This window comes from Corvus moneduloides, chromosome 2 (assembly GCF_009650955.1).
Source record: "Corvus moneduloides isolate bCorMon1 chromosome 2, bCorMon1.pri, whole genome shotgun sequence".
Classification (NCBI taxonomy): domain Eukaryota; kingdom Metazoa; phylum Chordata; class Aves; order Passeriformes; family Corvidae; genus Corvus; species Corvus moneduloides.
Window position 1 is genome coordinate 33,478,201 of NC_045477.1, and position 26,523 is coordinate 33,504,723.

The 26,523-nt window shown below is 36.9% G+C and overlaps 1 protein-coding gene across 1 annotated transcript in view; it reads right to left on the reverse strand.

The window, feature by feature from the left end:
- Positions 1-26,523, reverse strand: part of TENM4 (teneurin transmembrane protein 4) — a 1,563,960-nt gene that overhangs the window by 1,351,745 nt on the left and 185,692 nt on the right. The window contains exon 2 of the mRNA XM_032099028.1: positions 15,969-16,015. The gene's annotated coding sequence lies outside the window, so the exon portion shown is untranslated. The remainder of the gene's footprint in view (positions 1-15,968; positions 16,016-26,523) is intronic.

The following is a 26,523-nucleotide window of genomic DNA, read 5'->3' on the forward strand; positions in this document are numbered from 1 at the left end:
AGCTCACTTCTTCCCCTACAGTTACTTGCCTCATGCTGGTTTTACTTTTCTGTAAATCCAATACTGAGGTAGGAGGGGAACAGGGTATTGAATACAACTTGAGTCCTGACCTGCCAAGAGGGTAGTGATACCTGTTTCTTGGGAATGGTCCCACTTAAGGGAATGATGAGACAAAATGATTGGTGTTCAGTGCTCTGGTTGGAAGGTGTTTCATGGTGCTCCCCTTGCCAGGGATGGCAGTGGTAGCTCAGAGGTTAGTAGGGAGCATTTAAACTTCATCAAACGGGGCACAGGTGGAGGGTTAGCACTACACCAGCTTGAACACACAAAAACCCCCCTCATAAGCCTGAGCAGATTGTCAGTACAGAAACAGGCTCTGAGTAGGCAAAAGCACCTTCAATCAACCCTTTTGGTTCAGGCTCTCATTTAGTTTCCAACATGCACATCCAAATGCTGTTGTTTCACACAAACCATCTCTGCTCTTAAATTGTTGATTCTTTCAGGATGAGATTTATACTCATATTTCAGAGCTGTGTCAACCCCTGTGTGCTGTCCATCAGGTGGCTTTGAAACATACACATGTGCACTTAATCTCCGAAAAAGAAAACGATGCTGTACAAAGTTCCCAAACTGTCTATGAGAGCGTTACAAGCATTTTAAGGACTACTAAATCTCACATGTACATCGGCCAAGCCACGTGAATTACTTCATTGCTTTGTGCATTATGCAAAAGGACCATTTTACATCAGTAAAAGATATATCCCAAAAGATTAAATCATGCAAACATTGATTTTTGGAGATTTCTCCTGCCTTGGCCTTGCATGCGATGGCTCCACTTTTGTGAAAATTCAAATCGTTATGAAACAGCACCCAGGATGAGATATTTGCTGGCACATAGGCAGGAAGAACTCTGTCCTTGTAGTCAAAGAAGCTTACTAAGTTCAAACACTCATTTATCATGCCATTAACTTCATACCCAATTTTATAAAAGGAAAGCAGCCTTTTGAGGGGAGCTCACTGCTGAATTAAAGCTCAAACAGTTGTCCATTGTTCCTTTGCCACATTACACAGGTTCCTGGTAACATTCAGCTAATGGATTTTCTTGATGATTAACTACCCCTTCTATGGGATCATTGTAATAGAAAAATATTAGCTCCTGTTACAAATGAGGTGGATGTGTCAGTACTACAAGCGAGCTGGGTTTGATTTTTTTTCTCTTCCTCGTCCTCCTCTTCCTTTCACAAAGTAAAGCAAAACTTGGGAAAATATCATCAAAATTCAACAATGTGCTGAAAAGAAAATGCTGCTCTACTGAGCAATAAAATGCATTTAGGTGCAGATTTTCATTAACTGTTGAATTAGAAGAAAAGTAAAATGCAGACAGGGATATAAACTAGCTCCTATTTGGAGTTTTTATATTTATGTTCATTATAATTGTAATTATAAAGAGCATGATCCAGAAGTAAGTGAAAAACCAAATAAAAAAGGCCATGTAGACACTGTAGATGTATTTCTCTGAGAATGGGTCTTATAATTAGCTGTAGATATTCTCTTTCTTTTCTGCTGCCCTTTTTCATTGCAGTTCACATTCTGAGAGCGCTCTTCTGTTGTTTAAACTGCACTGACATCTTGTGGCACAGAAACAGAAGAATCCTAAAAATTAAATTTCAATCTTCATAAAATATGTGTTACATCGTTTACCTTCATGCAAGTGCCACTGTCTTTAACTCCAAAGTTGGCTAGTGTTTACTTGCTTGCAATCAGAACTGGGGTCAATATGCCACAATCTACCTAAAATTTTGAGTCATGACAGAATTATAGAATGGTTTGTTTTGGAAGTGACCTTAAAGATCATTTAGAATAACATTTTTTCCTGTAAAACAGAATGTGTGTGAAGTCTCTTGACTAAAAATCCCATGTCTGTGAGCATGTACACTCATATCCTCTCTCAGACACATGCACCAAAAGACAAACCATTAATCTCTGAGCTGGTGTTTTATCACCTTGGCAACAGCAAAGTGTTCAGAAAAACTTCAGATCTTTTTATCCCTGAGAATGAAGACAAGATACAGGCAATAATCAGCTGAATAAAAATGTCCTAGTGGAAGTCCATGTACAGTGTAAAGAATTCAGCAGTGAATTAGACTCCAGTTAATTCCAAAGGAATATTTTTTCATCTTATCAGAATGTAAGGAAATAATTTGTGATGCTCCATTGGAGGCAAAGTAAAAAGAAAACTACTGCTATGTATAAAGAAGGTTTCATGGGGAGGCAGCTGCAGCCCTTTTTTTGTCTGTTATTGTATTATTCCCTCACTGAATGCTCCTAAATCCTTTGAGTATTATCAGAGGTTTTACACTCATATCAAAGGAAACCACATGTCCCTAGGAAAACACAAGAAAATAGGTGCACACTTAAACTCTTAAGATGAAGCAGTCTCCATCACACTCCTCTTTGTATTATTCATTGCTGCTGCAGTATCTGGAAATGCCTTGTGAGATTGTATTTAGCTGCACAAGACCCTGTAGAGATAGAGAAATATTATTATATTCATTTTACAAATGAAGAATTGAATCAGAGGGAGATCAAGTTGGTTGGCTAACAGAAGACGAAAAGAATGTGAAGTGAGAAATTTATATGAAAGCATCAAGTGAAAGTGAAGGAACCAGTCTGAATTAGCTGGAATCTTAAATCTAAGCCAGTCCTAACACCTCTGACACAGGCAGGGATTCCTTCCACTATTCCAGGTTGCTCAAAGAGCTGTCCAGCCTGGCCTTGAACACTTCCAGGAATGAGGAGGTGTTCAAGTATCACATTCTGTGGTGTTTGCACGGATGATGAAAAATAGAATCTAAAGGAATTCCTGCTGGGAGACTAAGAAGGAAAAAAAAGGAATACAGACTGACCAAAGTTAAACAAAAGAGTTTAATTTCTGAAAGCACTTGGCTTTGGGAGAAGATCTTTTCTTAAACACATTTTCTGACTTTTATTTACAGTTCTGCTTGCATCAACTGTATTTGAACTTTTGTGTGAGGTTTCTATAAGTGTTTCAGAAAACTTGCCTTATTTCCATGTGTGCTTGCAGACACACAATAAAAATGACTAATGGACATCATCAAAACAGGCAACTGAAATTTTCCCAGTCACATCCATGAAGTTGAATATTGATTATTTGTGCATGGCACCTTTTCTTACTGTGAATGTACAATATACCTAAAATGCTATTGAAAGAAAGTCTAGAGTAGTCCATCTAGTTTCTTGATTTTTTGCTAAGATCAGTTTTTAGGTTTTTTTGCTTCCATACTCCAGGCAGAGCAGGCAGTAAAGACATGCCTGAGGGACACCTTGATGGAACCTGTGATACTTTAATGCAGGATGAGTGATTTTTTAATACAGCTCACCCAAGCAGTTGATAAAATGTATCTATTATTGCATAAAATATGGCATCTTTGGAATATGTCTTATAAAACAAGACCTTGTATTAAATAAAAATTCTCTGGGCTACTGAGGTTTCCTTTCTCAGGAATTAAATAAGCACAATTCCAAAAAGATCCTGGGTAATATGCAACAATGAAATAACCAATGAATAATCCTTGTATATTGGTGTGTTGATTTCCAGAAATCTGACACTCCAAGAATCTTCTCACAAGAGTCTATTGTATTACTTCTTTATTTCTCCTCTAATATTTTCAGTCCTTTCTGCCCTGAAATGTTATTTATTTTCTCTACATTTTCTTGCTTCCCATATCTTCTACTTGAAAACCTAATAATTAGGAACAATGAGATCAATCTGCACTATACGTTCTGCTTTAACAGGTTTAACTATGGAAAAATACAAATTTAAGTCGATAAAGGGAAAACTTTACCACTTTGACCACTCCCATATGACCTTGACAAATGCAAAGTCCTGCATGTGGGAGAGTTGAAAACCCCTCATTCCCAAATATTAGCGTTTGAGGATTGACTATGTAAGAATTCTGCAGAAAAGTCTTGGGGCATGAGCCAGCAAAGAGCAGCAGCATCCTGGGTTTCAGGAGCAGGAGCAGATCCAGAAGATCCAGGGAAGGAATTATCCCCCTAGAATTCATACTTGTGACACCACATGTAGACACTGCATCCACTTTTTGACACAGGTTCATTTTTTCATTAATGACATATTTTCATAAATGACATGTTCCAATATCTATCCCAAGGAATTATAAAAACTCAGAAAAAATTCATTCACTTTGGACCTCACCTATCACTTTTTTTGCAGAGATACTGAAGTAACCAGGCTATAAAAGTAGGGGTGGTAAACTAACGACAAAGATATTCATGCAGAAGAATTTTCAAGGGACAGTGATTTATTTAGAGATTTCTAACTGAAAAGATCCCTTTTGAAAGAAAATATGCTAAATACCCAGGAGGAAGTTTGATTTTGCATTGCAAAGCAACCCTAACTAACCTACTTAAGTTCATGTAGGGTCTTGGAAGCCTGCATTCTTCAATGTGTTTGATGTGGGTTCTTGGGAAAAAATGAAAATCTGTGTTGAGGGGAAGCCTCATCTATTTTAGACTTCCACTGGGATCTGAAACCAGTGGGATATTTTTAATCCTTCTTATTCTCATGCTGAGTAAACTTTTTACATATTTCTGAGTTTCACTACAAATACTTTTAGAGTGTACTTCTTTCCTGTTACATCGGGTAGTTATTAGAGGTACCACTGCTCTGCACAGACTGGCTTCATCTTTGTGCTAATTCAACCTAAGCCTACGTTTGCACCACTGCTGCTCACAGCAGGTCAGCTCCTCAGAATTATTTAAAGTGCCTTCAGTTGAGCATGCCTGAGAATCCACTGTAACAGGGCATTCCATTTCAAAGGAAGAGATGAAATCAGGTTTTTAAATACATAATATGATGTGACGTGATATTTGCCATCTACCTTTGCTCTATTTTAACAACATTAGGGGCATGAATGTTTCTGTTTGCTATTACTAAAGAGCTTTAAGTGCTGTTATAAGGATGTTTTTTAAGAAATGTAAATAAAGGCAACATAAGGTCATGACAAACTGAAAGGACATGCATTATGCTGATAATTTACTCCAGTTAATATAATATAACATTACAGATTTACAGTTAAAACAGCAGGAGAAACTAATTTGTTTATATTAACACTTTCTTTAGGGGGAGTACAAATATAAGTGGTTCTTAGAGGCATAGTTTTAATATTTTTCACACTTTTTTCCCCCAACATTGATTTTATTTTCGTTCCACTCAGTCAAAAACTGATTCACTTCAGAATGAAGGCCACTGGCACTGGAATTTTTGTTTCAGTGACTGCCTCAAAAACAAAGACTGTGATATCCTGAGGAAACATTTCAAATAGTTAACAGCAATGTGACCATGGAGAGACTATTTAGAAAAAACTCTCCCAAAATTTTCATTTTAACAGTTTGCTACAGTTTACTTTGGTGCACTACTCCCAGCTGGTTCTGTGGAAGTCTCCTTCATCACATTTGAATAAAACACACAGGGGTTTTATGACTGAGAAAATTTATTCCAACAACAAAAATAAAATTTGAGAAGAAAGTGATTCAAAAGTGAAAAGGGGTTGCAAGAGAAAAATACACCGAAAAATATAGTTGTTTAATGTACTGATTCTCAAGATTTGTCTTATCACAATGGACACACCCCATCCATCAGATGCAAAGACAACTTCTTAGAAGTTGGATGAAATTTGAACTTGGTTTAAATAGAGTGGTTTTTCGGGCACGCATGTTTCTTGTCTATTCTGATGTCTTAGGGACAGAAGTGTCATTTCATCTTCTTGTTTGCCCATAAAAGAAGGTATTTTCCTTTGACGGTCATGCTTCACATTGAAGAGCTCTTTATTAGAAAATGTTTTTAAGCAGCACTCCAAAAAACCAAAACTTTCACAGAGACTACATTGCATCAATTTTTTGTTTATATCATCTTATATTTTGCAAATATAAACTTCAGTGGATAGGGAGTTTGTTTTGGGGCTGGTTGATAGCATAGAAATTTTGGATGCTGAGGATTTTGCAGTGAGGTTTTAGTTTCCTTTTTTTGGGAATTTTTTTTTTGGTTTGGGTTGGGTTGAGTTTTTTTGGTGGGTTTTTTTTGTTGTTGGTTTTTTTGGGGGGTTTTGTTTATTTGTTTGTTTTGGTTTTGGTGGGTTTTGGTTATTGGTAGGGTTTTTCTGAGATATTAGAACAGTTTCTCAAAATATTTTTCTGCAAGAGTCAGCCATGCAGTTTCACACAGGTAATAGGAGTAGGCACCAGCCAAGCAAGAATCCAATTTGTAAAAGCCTTCACTTTATCACAGAACCCTAGAAGGATGCTCTATGTAGTAACTACATGAGCCATTCATAATAAATGACCCCGAGGGAAAAGTGATTAATCATATTTCAGTTGTTAGTTTAGCAAGGTGAAACACATTCCAGTGGAAGAAGATTGCCTTACTGATACATATTTAGATGCACAAATTCAGGGGCCCAATAAATGGGCATAAAATCTGGAGGTATGTCATTTATTTCAAGAAACTTCTTTGCTAAAGGAAGGCTGGGGAGACTTCTTTTTAAAACACAGTCAAAAAACATTGGAAAAGAGTGATCTCTTCTGGCACATACATGGACTGGATATATGGTTGATATATGAACAAGCATAGGATCACTTTAAACAGATGGCACACAAAACACTTCCTTTTTTGCTCTACTTCCCAAAGGAGAAAACAATTGACACACAAGATATGCTATGACATATTGTCACAGCCTGCTTTGCATTTAGCTGAAATATTACACACTACTGTTTTCTTGAAATGGGATGCTATAGCACAGTCTTAGTCTCAAAGATCTCCCCACCAAAGTTTCTTAGGTTTCTGGGTTTTTCTGTCTTCTTACAGAAATGTAGTGGTCAAAGACAACTCCAATTTCACAGATACTGCAAAGAGCATTAGTCTTTCCCAGCAGCCTTTTGCAGTGGTTCATTACCACTCATCTTGTGCAATGGAAGCACAGCATGAAACACAAATCTACTTGTGTATTTCATTTTAAGTAATAAGTGAGACATGTAATATCTGTCTGCAACCAGGCCTTGTATTACATGTAGTCACTGGAACTTTTCAAGATGAGATCTGAGCACCATGACAGTCAATATGTTCTATCAGCTTCACTGGGCACTGGATTTCCACCTTGCATTTCTGGCAATATCATATCACTTGGTTTTTCACATAGAGGAAGTGGTTAAGAGGAAAGGGTACTGATTTTGTTTTTAATCTAGCATAAGCACAATGAACAACCAAGTAATACTCCATGATAATTTAAGTGTTATAGCAAATGGGTTTAATCTTCTGTTGAGATGAGTCCCTGACAAAGTTCCCATGAGCTTCTAAGAGAAACCACATGCTGATTTTCTCTTGCAAGGGCTATGGAGTAGCATTAAATATGCTTGACTGAAATAGAAAACATACACTCAATTATAAGAGCCAGTTATCATAGAGATTTTTAAAATTTTCCCACAAACATTTTTAGCAATGTAAAATTGTTCTTCTAATCTCTTTAACAAATGAACAGTTTTTACCGTTTTATCAAAAAGAAAGTATCATGATCGTCCTGGCCTTTGTTTCTTTACAACCAAACATTTCTGTCTGTGAGGTTCTGCCCTCAAATCCTCTATATTGAGTTACTGTATTTTGCTATTGTCTATTGAATAACCCCTTCTACGTTCTCAACTCATTGGAAAATAATGTGTTTGTTATTCATAGTTTATGCTTGTCTTCTTGCATTATAGTACTATTGTTATTACTAATCCCCTCATCATGTAACAGCAGTATGCGATACATCAGTCCTCTGTTACCAGTCTGGAATTGTTACTTGCTAAAGTGCTCCCTTTTACTGCTGATAAAAATCTTGCCTTAAATTTTCTTCCAGTAAGATCCTTTAAATCATTAATTTGACTGAGAAGTGATGCAAACGACCATTGAAGAGATTTTTCTGTTTTAATCCCAGTAATGAATCCTTTATCTGTAAGTAGGCAGCTTTTCTATTTTCAATATGGGTCTGTTTAAAGTGTTACAAATACACAGGATGAGAACTGACTGGGTTGGGCTTTTTTCCCCTTTTGCATTAAAGTAGCTCTGACTGCATGTAGATTATTTTTTCATTTCTGACTTTGTGATTTCAGTGAAAGGAACAGATTGGTTTTGCACAAAGACATTAGCAAGCAGATTTTGAGATACTACCTCCATGATCTTAGTCATATTAATTATTGTCACTCTGGGTGGTGGTGGGTTCTTTTGTCCCCAGCTGAAAATGAAGACAGAAATGGGTATTCCACCCCCCCACCCCCCCCCCAAAATTTTGTCTGGTTTTCCTATTTAGACAAAGAGATCTTTGTCAGTAGGAGGTCATTATTCCATCTAAGTATTTTAGGCCTCTTATCTCTACTGGGACCCTTACCGATTGTCTAGATATAAATATATGGTATTAAGAATACAAAACCATAGAGAAAATGCTTCATCACCTACAATGTATTGTGTGAGAGTGAAATTGATACAGTTTTAGTCTTATCTGACTAGTGTCTGTACAAATTGATTAAAACCAATTAATACAAATTATAATCTTGGATGCTTTTCATACCATCCTAGCAAAGTCATCATAGCTAAAGAAGAAATTTAAATAATTTTACCAATTATTCATACTGAAAGTTATTGGAAATAGCCTAAAGAACATCAAATCAGCCATTTAAAAATCAAGTTCAAACTTCTTGTCTTTTCTTTCAAGCTTAGTAGCTTATACAATTCACTAAAGAGAAGGTTGAAGGGTGACATTGTCATTATGTGGAAGTACATTAACAATAATACATATTTGGGGGAAGTTCTGCTTGAAAAATGTGGAACAAAAACATTCTTAAAAGTGGAAGTTGGAAAATTAAAATTTGAGCTATTTTACCTCGGTAGAGTAGTTTTGGGAAGTGAGAGAATTAAAATATTATTTAAGCAAGTTAACTTGAGACAAAAGGTTTGCTGTCCTGTGAGAGGAGAGACAGAAGATCTCATTAATAGATATCAGAAAAAAAATTTTTCAGAGATAAGGTTGTGAAGATTTGGAGCAGATTGCCCAGGGAAGTGGTAGAAATTCCATTCCTGGAAGGATTCAAAAAAAGTGTGGATATAGAGGACATGGTTTAATGGTGAACATTTTGGTGGTACTAGTTTGATGGTTGGACTTGATGATCTTAAAGTCCTTTTTCAAACTTAATTCTATGATTCTACTTTTTTCTACAAAAAAATCAAAGGCAAATGCTGCATCCAGGCTCAAGACAGGTTGAAAAGACAATGCAAGGAACCACAAACTGGTCAGCCTCATCACAGTCCCTGGAAAAGCCATGTTTGTCAGTCCTGGAACACATTTCAGAGTACATGAAGGAGGAGGTGATTGGGAGCAGTCAGCATAGGTTTGTGAAAAATAACTCAGAGTTGATCCAATGATTGTCTTCTATGACAAAAATATCTGGATCTCTGGCTGAGGAGAGAGCACTGGCTGTCATCTTTGTCTTCAGCAAGGGTTTTGGACCTGTCTCCCTCCTCAGGAACTTTCAAGATTCTTTCTAAGCAACCTTGTTTTGAATTCAGGTTTGGCCATGAAGTAGTGTGGTTACCTCTACCTGGAGTTCCTAAAAATGGATTAGAGTATGGTATGTTTTTCTCCAGCTACTAGTAAATTTTCTATAGTTTATAAGGGATTTTATGTCCCTAGATGGTGAGCAGTGCTCATTCTGGGTTTTGCAATTATAGGTCCTTTTGTGCATGGCTACCAATGGACCAGGATTTCTGGGTTACTTTTAAAGCATGGATGTTATTCACAGATCTGTTCTAAATCAAAACTCACAAGGTGGAGAAAAACCACAAAGGAAGACTAAAAATAATATGTTCTTGTGGCTCCTTTAAACAGACTTGAAAGAAGTTATAGACAGAATATTGTGAAAAAAACCACACAAACCTTATAATCAAAATGGCTTGTGGGTCTATCATTTCAATGTAGCTTTGTTCTTTCATAACACAGCACAATCATAGCACATTAGGATTTGTTGTCACAAACACCTTATGAGCTGCACCGCAATTACCTTGTTACTTGAGCTTCTCAAGACTTGTAGCTGCCTTAGGCAACATCCCTTGTGCTGTGTCATTGTGCCTTACCATAAATTACACTCATTAACTGGGCATGAATAATGGTGACTTCCAGGTGATTTTAAATTTTATTTAAAACCTTATTATGTGGAAGCCTACCTCCTGCTGGATATCCAAAAGCCATCCATAATAAATTGTTTACTTTTCAGTTCATGGTTGTTCTTAATTCTGTTTTACAAATCTTTCCCTGATGTATTAAAGGCAGAAGTCATGAAGAGTCCTGGTTGTGCAACTGAAAGTGAAACAGCATGAAAGGCAGCAGCAGCTGGGACTAAGACTCGGGAGTTTTGAGCATCTTCCAGTCTCTATCCTATTAATCTCAGGAAAGTAATTTTGTCTTTGAGTTCCCATTGGTTGTCTCCTCTGGAGAACTGAATGAGATACTAAGACCCTACATTCAAGTAGGATATCTGTAATACATTATTCTAGGCTCCTGATTTAGGTTTCCTAAGCGATCTGCTGAGGGGGAAAAATATGAAAAACTTCCATACAAAAACAATTTCTCACCACAAAAAAACACCCCAAGAAACAACCAGGACTTCCAAGCATAAGAATGCCTTTCTTGCAAAGGGCTGTCTTATCTTGGCAATTCGGATATATTGATAAGCTTCAGAAGAGATTTGACAAATCCTGTGTAGTTTTTCTGAACCTCAGTATACCTGTAGAGTTCTGAATACAGAACTGCAGCTTGAATTTTAATGTTCGCTGAAGCATCTTCTCAGCATCTTAAATTCCCATTTCAAATTAAACATGCATATAGCAAACAGGACAGTTTACTTAGCTGTTTCGTAGAATGTTATTGGACTAGATCCTAAATTCATAAATATTATTTATATTTACATTTGAAGTTATTTACAGCCAAGAAAGACATTTTTAAAACACACTTTGCACTTGAATTTTTTCAAATGACAATGGATTCTGGACAAATCTTAATCACTCAGACTGATATTCAGCCAGAGAACTTTTCTGATGTCACAATAGTTAGAAAGATCAGAGTTATCTTTCAAAATCCAGATTTTTTCAAGTTAGCCAGAGAGAGGCAGAGAAATCACAATTTAGATTTCTGGAGCATTTACCTCAAATGTCATATTCATCTACCATGTCAAACTGAGGTACAAAGGACCTATCTTGGGACCTTATTATGACTTAAGTCCTAGCAACTGGGACAGAGACACCATCTCAAAGAATTCTGCCCCAAAAACAATTGGGAAGTTTTAGGAGACCATCATATTATCCAAATGCAGCTTGAATCTACACATCAACTCATCAACTATACTTGCTTCTTTAAAATTAGTGCACCAGGTAAAGCTGGTATTTTCTCTTTTACAAAATATATTATTCCACTTGGCACTGCAAACAGTATTTCACGTATATTGATCAATAGACTCGTTTGCTGTTGCTTTTCATGGGTAGGACTCACCATTCATCAGCCACACTTTTTAGATACTGCTAACAACTACTCTTTTTCCACTAGTGTTTGTGGATGTAACAAAGAAGCAGGATATAAAATCTATTTCCACCACTAACATAGATTTACAAACGCGCACACAGCACTGAACCTGTCTTTTCTGATTTGCTTACTGATTTATTATATTTTTCTTCCTGAATGCACTGTGTAGGGTCCACAACTGCTTTATAAAGTCATCTTGAGAATCAGAAAGTTGCGTGTCGTAATATTGACTTGATAATTCTTTAATGTTGCTTTTTTTGTCAGGTTAAAATAATGTATGATTATCATCCCTCATCTAGTTTTCATCACCTGTAACTCCTGTTCACAGGTGCTTGCAGATGTATCAGAAAATTACCTCATTCCATTTATAAATAAAATCTCTGCATGTATATCTTATTTTAAGAAATAGCACATTTTCCTTGCAAAAGCATATCACAGCTGGTTGTGATAACTATTTTGATATCTATGTTATAGAGAGTGGGAGTAGAATTCACTGTGTTTATAAAGAGAGGGGAGTCAGATTCTACCGAAAGATGTACAGTGGAAGAGGAATAGGCAATATCGACAAGATGAACCACAGATATTTCAATTAACTATGAGGAAAAAGCTGTGCATAATGAGAGTGATGAAACACTGGAAAAAGTTGCCCAGGTTGGTTGTAGTGTCTCCATCCCTGAAGAAGAGCAAAACTCACCTAAACAGAGTATTGATCAACCAAACCTGTCCTTGAAGATAGTCGGAGCTAAGTACAACTTTGGAACAGAGGATCTACAGAAGTTTCTGCCCACTTGATTTTTTTTAATTGGCTGTCTGAGTTCCTCTTTACTCATTTGGGAATCATCTACAATAAAATGTTATTATTTTGAATTGTTAGCAATGATAACTACTCAAGACTTTCACCAAAGGGACAAAAACTTAACATAAGATTGGCAAATATTAATGAGAGATGGAGATGTAGAATATACTTTAGTGGAGAGAATAATTTAAAAACAGACAGAATACTGGACTTGGCTGGTCCAAGGTTAATATAGGAAAACTAGGACTCATCATGATCGCAAAAGTAGTTCCCTTTGTTTATGAAAAATGTCACAGAAGGCTATAAAAGTCCTAAGGCTCCCAGTAAAAACTGCTGCAAATTTTATTGTTTTCTTGATATGCAAATATTTTCTAATACTTTATGCTGAAATTCTATCACTGATGTTTCAAAAACTTTCATTTTCCTTTCTTCACATTGCATATGATGACTTACTATAGTGTGATGTTAAAAATTACTTTTCAGATGATAAGTCATCTGAAGAAAACAGAGTCACTGACCCTTTACACAAAATGAGGAAATAAATATAATTCTTGAAAGTCAATCCATTTTGAGACAACACAGAAGTTTCTGGTACAATATGAACTTACAAATGCCTTAAAAATGTGTACAAAGTTAACAACGTTCAAATAGAAACTGAGAAACAGGAAGTGTTAATGAATACACTGATGTGCTTAAAAATAGAAGATCACCACGTCAGGTTTAGGAGCAGTTCTAGTTGAAGTATTCAGAATAATCCTATTTATCTGAGAGCCAGTGAAGAGGGAGGGACAACTCCAGTGATTAGTTCATGTCAGAGGTAGAATGAATTGTCCTCTGGAAATGTTTTTTTCACTAGGCTAAGCTAAGTAGCTAAAACTAACTATGAAAAGAGCTTACTCCTCACTTAGGATTTCCATGTTAGTTGGAATGAATCCAGGCTTAACTTATCATATGGAATAGCGTTTTTCTGCTTCAAGAACTGACATGAGCAGTAGCATAAAGCAACTCTACAAAAATTAATTTGATAAAATTGAAATGGTTACCTAGTTACACCAAAATTATTGGCAGAGCCCTACAAAATTATTTACCAAAATTATACCATTAAAACTGTTTGAGCAGAGCTATAACATAAATGTTTACACAGCTAGGGCTAGAATCAGTCTCTAACTCTTTATCTAAGTCCATACCTATGTGTACATTTCCATCAAGTTAAAGCAATGGGTCAATGGTCACTTGTCACTACTGAGGCCAAACTCCACAGCACACTTCTCCAAGCAACTGAATTATTTTCTGTGGTAAAATGGGATAATTTCAACCATGCTTCCACATCAGAGTAGGCTGTGGTTTATGATATTCTTCAGACCATGGTGGACATTTGTTGGAAGCACACAAGGCATGCCAAAGTATATGACACAGTCTAGGCCTTTTCTAGTTTAGTTACACAGATAGATCATAAAACCTAATTCAACAAGGAGAGGCTGTAGAACTGGGATGAAGCGCTGCCACAGATTTCTCTAAATTATGCTGGATGAAAACAATGTTAGGGGAGATGATCTGTGACATCTAGTTTTAGACACCTTCTTAATCAGGTCCTAAAAGTTGTTCAACAAGATTAAGACATGAAGTTCTTACATAAAGATCACTTTTTCAAAGGAACTTTCTTATTCTGGTTCTTATTCTGGCAATATTTTCTGTTCCTTCCTAAAGTCTTTTGTAAGCTGTTTTCCAGCTTCCTCATACGCAGGTACCACAGCTGCACTGGGACCCAGTACCTGCCTATAAAGTGAATGTGAACACAGTGTAGTCTGGAGAGGCAGAGAACAAGCCAATAACACTGTACTATTCGCTGCTTGATTTGATTTCTGGTCAGTGGTGTGATTTCCCCAAAATGAACTGTGACATTTCCTACAGCTGCCTCCTCAGCATAGAAAATATGATTGTCCTTACCTGGGACTAACACTAGGGAAAATGCTTGCCAGCTCTAGGTCTGTACACAGTGTAAGAAAAAAAATTCAATTCAACTGTGTGATACAGTTCAATCATAATGACTGCTTTTAGAAAAACAGAAAGACAATGCATTAAAATACATGGGGAGGACCCATTCTTTTTATCATTTAATATTTTCATATAAACATAATCTTTCCACAAGATGAGTGTCAGATGGCAATCGTTTTTTGTAGAGATGCAAAACTTAATGGAAAAAAAAATTATAAAATGAACATCTTCCTGATGGCATTTCTGTGTGCATTAGTAGAAACATCTGCTATATTTTCCTTTTCACCTTAGTTTATTTTTTAACATGTATAATTCTATTCCACTGATTTGGTTGTCTTGCTTCACCAATCATTTCACTACTAAAAGATCTCTAAAATGGTCAAAAAACCAATAAAAGTTTCAAATAAAAATGCTCCCCAATTGTGGCAGTTTCACAGAACTAGATCCAAGGTTTTTTGTAAAACTTGTGGCGGTTTCATTTCTATAACATCCACTTACTAGTAAGTACATTTTTCACAGCAAAGTCACATAATGCAATTTGATGCAAATATTTTATCAAATATCCATAGGCAAGATGATTTAATGGTTTCTCCTTATAAAGCACGGTTAATTTTTTTAGTTAATGCCTTGAAATGATGGATACCTCTAGTTATAGGCACAAGAGCAGCTTCAAATAACTAGTTTTGTACCATGGAATGGTAACGCACTATATTCTATATTAACCTGCAGAAATAACTTGGTTCATATATTTGTGGATTCTCATTTATTATTAGATATGTTATTAGCTAAGTGTTTTAAAAGTTGTTTCTGTCAAATAATAAAATATCAATTTGTATTCTTTATTTTTCATTACATCAACATACAACAAAACAGTAAAAACCATACGGAGATAAATGGCTAAATCCCTCAGTTCTAACTCCAGTTGAAAAATTTTTATTGGAGATAATACGAACAGTTTGAGTACAATAAATTACTACATTAATGCTCAGGAACTTTTTTGTGTCAACTTTAAAACTGAGTGACCCAGCCACCACAGACCTTGATAGAAGGCTTTCCTTTGACTGGGATGGAAGAGAACCTGATCCTGAAAAACACCCTTATACCTTGACAACTTCTCTAAAACACATTAGATTTGAAATTCTGTGTACGTACCATACTGTTGAAATCACATATATTTCTGCCACTACAGCATAGGAATTTTAGGAATGACGGATGAACTGCACCACTGTGAGAAGTTGGTGCCTCATCTCCAACATGTTCAGAGACTTGCTCAGTTGAATTAAAACCAAGTTATGTTGCAAAAGAAAGTGATAAAAGTTAAATCACTTTCCTTCAATATGAACACCCATTTGTAATGGCAAAGATTTGCTTTTGAAACCCTGATTGAAAGTTCTGCCTGTATTACAATGAATCAAATCAATGCTTGAATTAAACTGAGTGTTATGATGGTCTTAAAAGAACAATCCAAGAAAAACAAATATTCAAACAAAACAAGCTGAAAATATTAAACTATCATAACTAAAACCAAAAAGACTTACCAATCTCTCAGAAATATTTTCATGCCAGCCTTAACAGCAATTGGGGCCTGGGGGAAAGAGAAAGCAAAAAGATTTGTCTCAGTTGCTCTATGCAGCAAGGTAGGAGTCAGAGGAGGGTGTCAGTAAATCAGATGCCTCAGGTCACTGGAGTCACCTCCAACACATCAGTGCAGCTTCTCAAGTCCTCTGTGATGACACAGATTTACACCAGAAGAGCATCTCAGAGCAAGTACTAGCACAGAAATTCATGTTTTTGTAGTCTTATATTTTCTGTAGGTGCCTTTATGACATATAAGCTGGAATTTTATAAACTATTATAAAACTACACAAAATTAAATTTGTTAAATTTCTATGAGATATTATCATTACAATTGGCAATTTCCTAAAATCACACAACAGGTGGTGCAAGTCAGATATCTTGAACCAATTTCTACTCTCTAGCTTTTATTTATCAGGCAAATTGAACAACAGATATTAAATACAGTTAAGACTTTTATGGTCTTGTTCTTGTGGTTCAGCCCAACACACAGCTTAACACCACACAGTCATTCAGTCACTCACTCCACAGTGGGATGGGGACAGAATCTGGAAAAAAAAGTAAAATATATGGGTTGAGATAAAGACAGTTTAATAGAAAAGAAAATGAAGGTATAAGAAGAGGAAGAGAAGGAAGAAGATGAGGAAGAAGAAAGAGAAATAAAACAAGTGATGCACCATGTAATTGCTCACAACACAACGATTGATGCCCAGCCGGTTCCTGAGCAGCTCCACCCATCCAGCTTTCCTTACAACTTATATGTTGAGCATGACATCATATAGTATAGAATATCACTTGGGGATGTTGGGGTCAGCTGTCCTGGCTATGTCACCTCCCAACTCCTTGTGCCCTCCCAACATCCTTGCTGGTGGCATGCAGTGAGGAGCTGAAGAGTCCTTGACTACATTTTAGCAAAAGTATGTAAAAAACATGAGTGTGTTATCATTATTCTAAATCCAAAACACAGTACTGTACCAGCTACTAGGAAGAAAACTCCTGATCTCAAGTTTAAAGTAAGCGCTTGAAAATTTATTGAAAGCATACCGAGTAGAAAAATTTCAGCACATTTTTAAATTCTTAATTCACAAAGAAGTAAGTTGCTTCAGAGGGTAAAGAATGAAGGTCACTGAACTGCTACAAAAGTTTATGAGAGTGGTTTTAACAGTTGAGGACACAAGTCCTGGTTTTGGGAACGATAAGCAATATCTAACTTGTAGGTCCTTTAGGAAAGAAATATTTTATTGTAGATAGAATTTTGCCATAAATGAGGAGCCAGAATATACTAAAAAATAATATAATATATTCAGTGATAAGAAAGCATTAAATCAAGATGTTTATCTCTTTTCTGAAATATAACATACTTGGTTAAAATTCAATTCTGACCAATAAAAAATAACTATTTATAATAACCGAGTAAGACATTCCTAGCCTAAGGGATATATGCAAAGTTACTGGATCTAGTCTCCCTTCATGCCCCTATAGGCATCATCCAAGTCTCCACAAAGCTGTGGAGAGTCTGGTAATTCTCTTTATAAGAAAATTAATGATAATAATTATTAAAATAAGATTCGATTGATTTGATGGGCGTTAGTCCATTAGTAGTGCTCAAACTGAAGACAGAAACAAGCTGTTTCTCTGGTTTTTCAGATATCTTCTTTTCAAAAACTGATCAGCTTCACCAGAATTGATGTGTCAGACAAGAAATTACAGTTAAATTCAACATGGCTTTAAGTTGCACTGAAATATTTAAATTAACTTAAACAAATTTAATGAGGGCAGTGAAGATGCTAAATGTTATTGGACTAAAATGGCATTCATAAACACAATGGACAAAAAGCTTCTTCAAACCAATTATTTCAGAGTATAAAGGCTTTTATATGAGAAGAGGAAATGTTCTATATACAGGGGTTTAAGAAACTGTCACTAAAGCCTTTATAATACTTTAAATAGTGACAACAGTAAAAAATGGCACTCTGTGGAATGTAACCTCAGCTCTGTTTTTCTGTAATACCACTCACTGCATCAGCCCTGTAGTCTGTGTAGAGAGGCTTAATATTTTATGTGAAGAAATCTCACTCAGTCTCCTTCACAAGCAGATAATGACAGGAAGTATTCCTAACAGCATTAGTCATTCACAAACACTGGTAAGTATTATGGGATTTTATTCCAACAACATTTTATGCTTCCGTGGTTCAGAACTTTAACGAATTAGATTGCATTTCTAGTAGCAGGCTCTGCAGGATAAGAATGTCAAATAAATATCTACTTAAAATGTCTGCTTTCAAGCTTTTTACAGATTCTTTACTTCAAACAAGCTGATCACATCATAAAAACAACAGATAAACATAACAAATCTGTGTAAATAATTTGGTTTTTTCTGGGTCTTTATCAACCTTAGAGCTAAATTTTAATTAGTTATTACTAGTGATGGCTTATTCTTATCAGGATCAGAGACAACAAATTTGAGGACATCACTCTGGGGAGTTTGATATGTTTCTGTTTGGTTTATTCCTGCTATCCATTACGTTTTGATTTCAAAACCTGTTCTGAAGCTGCATCTGCTCAAGAGATTGCTATGGATGTGTGTCATTACTAGTATGAATTTTTCTGCAACTCACACCAAGCAATTCTCTCAATATTTACCTCCACCACACAGCTATTTACAATGAAAACTGCTACTTATTTTCAGCATGGCTAACCACACACTGAAAATAATGGGGTAGGAATAGCATCAAACAGAGGGAAGAACCATCAAATACAACTGAACAGCTGTGAATGGAGACATGAAAGGCAGAAAAGATTCGACCTACACAAAAATTAAGAAAAATAAATGGTTTTGATGAAGTTATTGCTGTCTACATCTTCCTGAAAGGTGGTCGTGTCAAGATGGGTGTTGGCCTCTTCTCCCAAGCAACTACTGATAGGACAAGGGGAAATGCCCCCAGGTTGCACCAGGGTAGGTTCAGGGTGGATATAAGGGAAAATTTCTTCACTGAAAAGGGAAGTCAGGAATTGGAATAGGCTGTCCAAGGAAGTGGTGGAGTCACCATCTCTGGAAATGTTCATAAAAGGAGTGGATGTGGTACTTTGTGATATGTTTTAGAGAGCATGGTTCAGCTAAAGGTTGGACTGGATCTTGAAGGTCTTTTTGAACCCTAATGATTCTATGCCAGCTGGTTTATGTTGTGAAATAGTTCCTGAAAGGCATGGAGTATTCAAAAGTAGGGCAGAAAAAAAGCCATATAAGGTTTTATGGAACAGTGTTGTTACCCAAGAAGTGGCCTAAATGTCCAAACAGTATTTTCTGTCTCTGGCTCTTTTAAACTATTATGAACATAACTGAGGCCAAAAAAGAGTAGAAATTCTTTGGAGTGGCAAATTAACTTCAACTGTCAGATTTTGAAGAGTCTGTTTTGGTGAGTGTCCAGTAAGCCCATTGAAAGGATGGTTTATGAAGTATCTCTTGATTGTTTTTATAATTAAATGTAACTCAGAGAAAAGAAGCTGTGAATTCCAGCATTTCGTCTTTTTTTTTGCTTCTGCACTGTATTCTTTATTCTCACATTTAACTGATAGCTGTGATTTGTATTCCTGTGTATTCATACATATAAGCTTTACTGAGATATCCAAAAAAAATTGTCATCTTTTTTACATCCTTCTACAAGAATAAATACTGGTGTTTCACCAAGAATGATGGAAAACATGTTCTCCCCCTAAATTAACAATTACTAAAACGGTCTATGTTAAAGCCAAAGAAGATTAAATTTACATAATGATGACACACAAATTGCTTAGATAAAATAGCAGCCACATTAAAAATGTGTTATGAAGAAGGTGAAAAAAGTTGCGCTTGACCCATTGCAATGATGAGGAAACAGCCAGCTGGCAGGAGTGACCACATTTAGTGTAACAAATCACAAAGACATTTTAGAGGCATCTGCCACGTGCAAGGGTCTGCTGACAAGGCAGGAGTACAGCAACAACCCCAAATGATGTGTCAGTCATGCCCTGGTACTAGCTCTGCTTCAAAAAATGTATCGTTGTCACACCAACACCACAGCATAAGTTAATTGGCCATACACAGCTTATTTAGCCATAAATAAGAAACATTTTTATTAAGAAATCGGGGGGGTTACAGTTAGGATATACCATATCTCAGTTTGCTGATACAACCTTGGATCAGTCTGCTCGTGCATACATACTAGGAAAATCCTGAATTACACTACCTGAGCCTCAGCCACTTCACAGACAAACAAGGGTAAGGAATTGCAATTATTTTTGCATAGGCTTTTTTTTTTTTTCTGCATAATCCAATTATTGATGATCTTCTCCAGTCTTCTATGCAGATGTAAGAATAGAAGATCTGTTCATCTGATTATTCTGAAATTCTAAGAAATTTTGGTGATGGTGGTAATCATTCACGTTTTGAACTAAGTAGTCTAGAAAGTATCCATCTGCAATTGAAGACCACAGGACCGGGTTTCATTTTATCTGCATTTAGGCACAGAAAACTTAGGCTCTTAGTCTAAGTCAGGCTTCTAATTTCTTTCTATAAGTGATGTAGAGAGACAACCAATTCCAGTTTCATTCAATCCTGAAATAGACAATTAAGATAAATGAAGGACTGCCTGAGTAATCCTGTCTCACTTAGCTGGCCTCATGACTGGCTTAGACAAGACCCCTAACATCTATATGGTTAATATGACATGATTGATTCTACCTCAAAATACACAGATCTCACTTTTCTTCCATGTTCTACCATGTGTTTGCAAGGCAGCATTAAGTGTCTAGATGAAAATAAATTGCAGGCATTTTCATAAGGACAGTCCTAGAGATATGTTCATAAAACCATGCAGGAAAAGTGAGGAAGTCTTGGTCCATTCGTCAGCAAAGGGCGTGGATATTCCACTACAATAGTTATTTGGATTAAGACTGAATAATCATCTCTGCTGAACAGAATAAGTAATTAGTACTAATCAGACAGTCAATGGTTCTGATGTAAGCCTATTGTAGGCTTTTAATGGTATAGAAGCACACATATGTAAAACTAAAATGCAAATGTATCAATGCATAATGAGTAAAAGGAGGATTTCTGCATATTAGTTCTGACACACATAAGTAATTGTCAGCCATTACTAGATAATTAGGAATAATGACAAACTGTTTAACATAAAACTCAGATTTCAGATGGGGGAAATGGTGTCTACCTCTGAATTTTGCTAAAAATTTTAATTGCTTTCCAAAGATACAGAACAAAAATGTTCAGATTAAATCAGGCTTCTCATGCATGACCTCAGTCCCATGACACCAACCTGCTTCACAGGGCACTGGGATTGGCAGCCACCACCCAGTGGTCCTCAGGAGAAGCCAGTATAACTATAGGAACAGGCCTCCAAAATTCTCTCACTTCCATGGAGGTAACACATATACTTGTTTTGACAAAACTACACCTGAGTACCACAAAACTTTTTTTGCTTTTTTTTGAGTTTTTAAGTGGCTGAGATCCATATGCTGGCAATAACCAAAGTAGCATTTGAGATTCATTGGCATTCACAGATTCATATGAGCACAGAATGGTTTGGGTGGGAAGGGACCTTAAGGATTATCTAATTCCAACTCCCCTGCCATGGGCAGGGACACTTTCCACTGGACCAGGTTGCTCAAAGACCCATCCAGCCTGGCCTTGAGCACTTCCATTAAAATCTTCATTTATAAGTAAAAGTTATGTAGTGTGGGGATGCACCTGACCAAATAGAGATATTACCTTGAGTGTATGATGTGGCATACACAGTGGTTTTTCTGTCTTTTGTATCATATTGCAAGTTTTGTTGTGATTCATTTACTCAACAGCAGGTCTTGTTTTTCAAATCAAAGCATCAGCTTAGAAACTTCTCAGCCAGAAAAGTTTAAAAGAAGGAAATTATATAAAATAAATTATTTGCATTTACTAATACAAGAATAACATATTTCGAACATAGGATTTTTGAGGACTACAGCAAGAATGAAGAAATACAAAATGAGAATCAGCTGTCCACAGGAGGTATAATAAAATATCTGGTTTGATGCAAGAAATTACTTCTGTTTAGCTCTTATGAGCTCATAAGGAATAGCTTGCATAAAAAACACAGTGGAAGAAAGAAGCAAAGGAACATGCTGAGACCCACTGTAAAGGAACAGCACCTTATCAAGGCACGAAACAAGAATCTAAAACCTCAGAAATTCAGATCATCTTAAAACATCACATCATATCTGATCAAATCCCACTTAATAGCTTTGCTTATGTATTAACATGCAAATATTTGTAGACATGTATCTCCAAGCAGACAATCCCTTTCCTTCTCCATTGAACTGGTGAGTGGGATGACATTGTCCCCTTACCAGTGCAGCTGATAACGGAGTGGCAGCAGCTCCCAGCTGACATGGAGCAGATGTTAAAGCCACTTCTACCCTGTGCTATGATGCATAAGTGGGATTTATCTCACTTTGCTTTTGATGCCCTTAGAGAACACACCTGCATTTGGGATAATCGCTTGAGCTTCCATCACTGTCACTGGCAAGAAACAGGTACTTTCAGAGCTCAACTGCCTAATCCTTATATAAACATTTCTCACCTTGTGCTTATACAAATCTGTTCCCACTTTTATTTGGAATCTCTCTACCACATTTCCCAACCTGGAAGAGCAGCTGCACCTCCTGCAAGGCAGCAGATGCAAATAGATGCAGATTGCTGAAAGCTTGCTACTGTCTTACATTTACTTATTTTTTATCCAGAAAAACAAAAAGAAAAAAAAAGAAAAAAGAAAAGAAAGAAAAAAAAAGAAAAAAGAAAAGAAAGAAAAAAAGAAAAGTGCTGGTTTTCTTATCCTCAGAACACTGTCAGTTATTTTGAAGCCCTTAATACAGTAACCAACTATTATCCCACATAAGGCACTCCTATAGTTTTTGTGATAACCTCTTCAGCAAAAGTTAACCATCATTATCAAAAACATTTGAAAACACTTAAAATACAGCTTGACATTGATTTCCTGTCCTTTTACTGGTTGTTTCATTAGAGTTTTAATCTTTTCATGCACTAAATCTGGTTTTGTGCCTTGAAGCAAAGATGATATCTTGCCAATGGAAGTGCTTTTTACACCTTTTCCTCCCTCTTTTGCAAGTGTGCGAGGAAAAGATACAAACAGCTTAAAATGAAAACGTTTGCTCAGCAGTAAGACCTGGTTCATGTAGAGGGGTATTTTTCTGATTAATGCTCCAACCTAGGAATTTCCAGAGCTTGTTTCTTATAAGCAGATGTATTTGCTGCTTGATCACTTTGGTGTTTTTTTGTTTCTTTTTTATTTTTCTTGATGCTTTGGAATATATATCTAATTGATATTTTATGCTCTTCACACAGGCTTGTCAGTGCTGGGTGTACAATGCCCTTGTTTCCAGGAGTGGGTAACTCACTTCAGAGCCTTGAAGATCCCAAGTTTGCCTGACCCTGTAAGGCCTCATGCATCTTGGAGCCTGCTTATTTTATGTAAGAAAAAGAAAATAACTGGTCCATTTTGATATTTTCCCCTGACCATGCAACACATATACCCATCCTTTTCTGTCTGTAAGAGGACTTTTTTATTGTTAATGACCTAATCATCCTCCACTTCATTGTCATTATGGTAACTGGGGGGGTTTTGCTGAAATATCTGTGAAAAACCAGTTTAAAGACAGAAGATTAAAAAAAAAATATCATCCTGAATACTTGGCAGTTTTCTAAGAAATAGCAGGGGAGAAACTGGAGACCTGAGGCATGTTTGGATTGCAGATCCAGTGAAGCACAGGAAGACATGAGCTTACTTTAAAAAAGCTGTCTCAGATATCACAAGCACCCAGAGAAGATCATGGGCTAATTTTTCTTAAATTAGCCCATGTGTTTCTCTCTGCTTCCTTGGCTCAGCTGATTCCAGAATGTGAGCTGGGGACAGGTACAACATTGCAACACTGACCAAGCATACTGCCAAAGGAAAATCACATCTGCCCCAGCACAACCAGGAGCAAACCTCATTCTGCATCCCATTTCCTTAGCATGGATGTTCAAAAGGAACTGTCATGCTGCAAAGATCTAAAGTAGAAATGAAATTAATGTATTAAAGGATTTCCTTACCCTTAAGATTCTCTAAAGCCTGATCCTGAAGCAAGGTTTATGCCATGGTTCCCTCTTTACATAATCTAAGAAGCCAAGACAGCAAGTGCTTTCATCAGAAAAAGCACGGGTGTGTCATGAATTTATACTACAAGTACCCATCTGCCAAACAGCTGTTTGAAGTTAAAAAACCCAGGAGAAAGCCAGGCAGCTTTCGTCAATCTTTAGTGCTGCATTTTGAAAAAATTACTTAAAAGAGTCTTTTTGTCAGCTCCATAACTGCACACAACTGTTAATTTTTTTCTAGCTGCTCTAATTGATAAGCCTCCTCATAACCTCTAAATCTTTAGTTATAAATTCTTAACAAAAAAAAGCAGGGAAAAAAGAGAGAAATATTTCCTATTTTAAGATTAAATCCAGTTTTGTGTGTTTAAAAAGTAAGCTATGAAATACATTCAACATCTCTGATGAGTTGTTCTCCCAGAAAACAAACCCTACCTTACCAATGCACATAATAATATACCTCTTTCACAGTTTGTCTTTCAATATTCAAACAATAAATGACCATCCTAAAGTATTCATAAAATTTAAGATTGACAGAGACCGTTAAACCATGACATCTAAATGTCGTAATTTCACCCAGCAAGCCTACAGCAGACCCATTAATTGTATTTAACTAAATCATTATACCAGAAGGGCCCTTATTTTTGACTCAAACCCACTCAGACACAGAGAATTTAGTAATTATTTCGATGCTAACTTTTAGAACCCTATGGCAGCCATTTGCAAGTATTTACAACTAAATTTCAACTCTACCTGCAGTATCATTGTCTACCTGATGTTTCCTTTCATGCCTATTGAGTACATTGCGTTACCAATCAAGCAAAAGTTTAGTGTGAATGCTGTAACTCTCCTGTCCCCAGTTTCACAAACACAGTAAAAATGGTACTATGGAAATGTTGATATTTTCCTTTTTAGTACTGAAAGTTATAACTAGTTTTTGGGAATATTTTTTCCCCCAGAGTTGTTCAAAACTTTTCCGTTATAATTCCACCCTTGGGAAAACAAAAGCTGAAGATATTAGAGGATCATGTAGAAAAGCGACCCAGGAGAAAATTCTTGTGGGATTCTAAAACATTACTAACAGAACCAGTGGAATGTCTCTCTTATCCCGCTGTACTCTCTATGGTGCCATTCAGGTTTAGGGGAAAAAATATATCCTTTTAAAATAAGGTCATTTACTTATGTGAAATGGAAAGCCTATATTTTAATAATTGATTGATTATTCAAAGTATTTATGAATAGAGCCCAGTGGCTACTTTTGAGAACAGCAATGCCCTGTGTTTCATTCTCTGCCACAGATGTGTGTGCTCTCTTGCTAGAGAGCCATTATCCAGATGCATGAGACAACAATGATTGGCAGAATTTATATTTTGGAAGGACAGACAACGGGAGAATTAAGTAACTTATCCACTAACGCAGGGTTTGGTGCTCGAGGCACGAGCTCTGGTGCGCCCCACGTCAGAGATAGTCCAGCTGCATTACTTCTGCCCATCGCAGAAGCAACTTTGGCATCAGGAAGGGAGCTGCTGGCTGGGCTAGCTAGCTGGCTTCTCGGCAGAGGGAACACGGCAGGAGCCGATGGGATTGGCTCCCGTTAGGTCAGAGACAAAGGAAGAGAGAGGCTGTCCCTAACAGGTTTATTGTTAGAAGTTTCGCAACCCGAACAAGCTCGGAAGGCTGGAATCCGATGGGATGGGAAGGGATGGGATGGGATGGGATGGGATGGGATGGGATGGGATGGGATGGGATGGGATGCGATGGGATTGATGGGATTGTGATGGGATTTCTCCTTGGAGCCTTGTCCTCAGTTTTATAGGGAATTTGAAAACCATGGTGAAAGGGGAAAACAACCAATGAGTTACAAGCCAGAGGGAGGATACAATGTAACAAGAGCCACTGTCGGGGGGAAACCGAGAGGCGGGAGCTATAACAGAGAACCAGTGAACAACCGAGTAACCCAGAATTTTCCCCAACAGGGGGAGGTGGCTTGGACCCGGCACCGCCCAGGGGGTGCAGCTTAGGCTTCTGAGCCGCCCATTGACCCACCCTCTGAGTCTGCCTCTTCGGGAAACTCGATCCAGGGGATGGGCTGGGATTGATTGGCATCACGCTGCCCCAGCCCCACAGGGGGCTGGGTCACACCAACAATCCGCTTCCCACTAAGGAAGAGAAAATCACTTTTTTTTTTTAGTATTTTCCTGCGTAATTGCTGTAGCATTCTGAGTACTTTAAATTTTAGCTACTATTGTTTATCTATCCAGTTCATGTGCTTGGTGAAGATGTACAACTGCCTTCATTTTACAGAGAAAGAAAGAGGGACAGAGCAAAAGCTAGCG